This window comes from Electrophorus electricus, chromosome 6 (assembly GCF_041902795.1).
Source record: "Electrophorus electricus isolate QZ-2024a chromosome 6, ASM4190279v1, whole genome shotgun sequence".
NCBI lineage: Eukaryota > Metazoa > Chordata > Actinopteri > Gymnotiformes > Gymnotidae > Electrophorus > Electrophorus electricus.
Genome location: NC_137502.1, coordinates 22,918,592 through 22,922,192, shown reverse-complemented (window position 1 = coordinate 22,922,192; position 3,601 = coordinate 22,918,592). Strand labels below are relative to the sequence as shown.

The 3,601-nt window shown below is 41.6% G+C and overlaps 1 long non-coding RNA gene across 1 annotated transcript; it reads right to left on the bottom strand.

The window, feature by feature from the left end:
• Positions 1-583: 583 nt before the first annotated feature.
• On the bottom strand, positions 584-3,601 carry LOC145658574 (uncharacterized). Its single transcript, XR_014124185.1, has 3 exons — positions 3,395-3,601; positions 2,227-2,768; positions 584-2,142 (listed from the first exon to the last, which is right to left on the bottom strand). It is a non-coding gene; the product is annotated as an uncharacterized LOC145658574 (long non-coding RNA).

The following is a 3,601-nucleotide window of genomic DNA, read 5'->3' as shown; positions in this document are numbered from 1 at the left end:
AAAGATTTGGCTGGTATCAAAATGCTGAATTTCACTAACCAGTCCTAGATATGTGTAGGAATTCTGAGCTATTTGAGCCATCTGAGCCATGTTAATAAATATTTCTATGTTTAAGTGAAAAAATATCTGTTTTATGGCATTTTGCACTTTTTTTCAGAAATGTATATTCTTGCAATGCAATAAACATAAAGTTTATGGAATGCTTCATCAGAGCCTATTAGAAATACTACTTTGAACATTTTTAAGAAGTTACTTAACTCCTCTTTTTAGATTGGCCTTTATCAATATTTCATTTTATTCTTTTTTTAATGTATTGATTTGTAGTGCTTTGGCCTTATAATAATAATACAAATTAAGCTTACATAAAAATAAACTCATAAAATTCCATCACTGACAGTCATTTAACAGTGGCATGTCAAGTTGCCATAAAGCATGGATCAGATAAGTCCAAGAATGCATGTCAATTTTATTTTTAATCAGAAATGATGTATATATTGACATTCAATACAAGACTATAATTCTACATTTCTACAAACTTACAAACATTTCTACAAAAGCTTATCCCTTTTATACCTTCCCAAAACCCAATGATCCCTTTAACGCTATGTACATAAGCTGTGTGAATTCCTCTTCTTCTGTGACTCCTCATGGTAGAAAGAGGCAACAGACACAGGTGGATGCATATGGTATCCTCTGGCTACCATTTTCCTGACCATAAATTTGGATCTGGCAGTTTTGCTGGAAACCCAGTGGAGGGACTGAGTCAGCCCCGGTGACAAATATGAGGACGTCCTCATATAATATATCCACATTTTCTTCTGTTGATTTTTATTCAAAGAAATGTTATACTTGATGAACAAATAAAATGTATAACCATTACTAGTTTTATATATTCTATACATATTATACATACATATTCTACCATGACAAAATATTGCTTTATACTCTTCACAAACAAGATGACTGTCACTTGCCTTGAATGGTCATAAGCCAGCACTCCCATAGGGACATGCTTTCCTCTTGCTGTTCTCTATAATTGCTGCCTTCAGCACTCCATATTATTGTAAACAGGACATCAGCTCGTGTAAGTGTTTTGGCAGTGTATGTGAATACTGGGAGGAGCTGCTCCCAGAACCTCTCCACCACTATCCACATCAGTCCACAGGAATTCACTCCTGCAGTGAACTGGTGGATTCTACTTCCCACCCTGAATATGTTAAGCACAATCATTAAATATAATCTCCTCTTTGGCATCATCTATAATCCATACACACAGAATTAGTTATTCTAAAAAGGCAAATCCAAATAGAAGTATTAAACATAATTAATTGATAAATACTTGTGCTAAGAACATGTGAAAATGTGTTAATATTAAACACAGGTAAGACCACTGATTCAGAAATCACTTGTAAATGTTTAGCTATGTTAAAAGGGATATCAATATCTTTGTCAGGTTAAAAAAAGGCAGCATGTTTAATTATGACAATGAACACACTGTTAAGGATTTGAAAGTCTTTGCTCAGTTAGAAAGTAGCATTTAGAACCAGCATTCTGTACCCTCTGTGACTTTTACATGGACTTAACCATTGCGCATTAGAGAGCTATCTAGAAAAATCAGTGGGAGTGTAATGGAGCTGGATGCACACTCTCTCGACTTGGACGAACATTCATTACACACAACGTTGTGGCACTCACATATAACATGAACGATGAACATGAACATGTATGCATTAACAATTACGAGACTAACCATAACATCATCATGCTACACCAACAATGACCAGCACACTGCACACTTTGACATGGGTTTATATACGTAAAGACAAGACAGGGTGCAGGTGTGTGCAGGTGTGGCCACAAACAAATATCCTCCCACTACACGTGGCGGACCAAAGCATGTGACTCGTGGGAGGCGAGTGTTCCATGACAGAACCCTCTGCCAAGGGGCGCGGCTCCCGACGCGTCCGTCCAATGAACACGAACCTCCAGGTGCCATGTACACATAAACACAAACACAGCACAGCCATGCCCCGTACCCACCCAGTACCAGGCAGGCCAGGTGCCACCAGCAAGGTGAGAGGAAGAAAGGCAGCTTCCCTGCCTCTCTCAGGGTAGTCCGGGACGCTCCCAACGACGTTACACCTGTGAACATACAAAAGGCACATAGACAAACAAACAATAGCAGCCCACACAAAAACATATACAGCGCAGTGACGTGGCACCCACCATCCGTGCAGGTGCCTTGACGTGTCCGTGGCCTCAATGGACACACAGGGATGCACATCTGCCCCGGTTCCAGATGTGCCACCCTCCCCAACAGTCCTCCTCTTGCCTGCCACTCTAGGAGCGTCCCAAAGGTGGTTTGCTTCCGGGGGCTTTGGGCAAAGCCCTCCAGTGTCGCTGGCGAGTCCGCTGAAAGAAAGGGATTCGGGCTTCAGCTCTGACCTCCGGAGATCCCAATTGCTCCACCCAACCGCCCTCTTTCTGGTCAGTGTGGTGCCCTTCGGTCCTCCTCGGCCCAGGCTGAACAGCCCTAGGCCCCCCACGAGGTTCCTGGGGGTGTTCCCCTTCGCTTCCGAAGAGGACGCGGACAGTGGTCGCAGTCCTCTCCCCAATGTCCTGGGAACCAGGCAGCAGTGCGGGGGGTGCCTATGCACCTCCTGCTAGGAAGTCCGTTTTTTGCCAAGGGAGCTGGTGTCCTGTGGTGGTCGGTCATTCTGTAACGTGTGTGGCCCGAGTGCCAAAGGGCAAGGGGAAGGATGCTCAGGCTTCAACGACATGGACAAACATTTATTACTACACAATGACAACGGCACTCCCATGCATTACAAACGGTGAATATGAACACTAACACAATACAGGTGTGTGCAGGTATGGTTACGAACAAGATCCTCCCACTGCACATGGTGGACCAAACCATGTGACTCGCGGAGGCGAGTGTTCCATGACAGGGAGGACCTTTGTGTGGTATAATGCATAAAAATGTTCTTTAATTTGTGATGGAAATATGCATTACATTAGAAATACCTAAATATTAGAATTTAACTGTATTTAATCTTTTAACTGGGCAGCTGGATAAGAAGGGTCTTGGTCAGGGAGGTAAGAATGAACTCAATGCTAACTCTATAAGAGGTCCAAAAGTCCTGTGCAGAAATGGAAAACCTGCTAGATGGACAACAATCTCTGCAGAAATGTTTAGCAAATTCCAACCAGGCTGTCGTATGGCTTTTACTCACTCTTTCTCAAACATGTTTTCACAACAAAGTGTGAGACAAGGAGTCTGAATACTTTCTGAACCCAATGTGTAAATATATATATCCAACTATATGCATAAAATTGAGGTTTAATTTAATTTAATTTAATTTAATTTAATAAAAATGTAGCTGACTCTTACCTGTGATATAGATGATGAGTGATTATCTGTTCATAAATCGTGGGCAGGTTAGTTAAAGAAGCTGTGTAAATGTTTGGCACATCACGCTCAGCAATGAGTTCTCCCATTGTTGTTTTGATGTCTTCGAGCTCATTATGAGAGCTATACATGGCAACCTGAATAATTAAAGCAATTCTATTTTTTGTTTGCTTATATGTTATCAACATT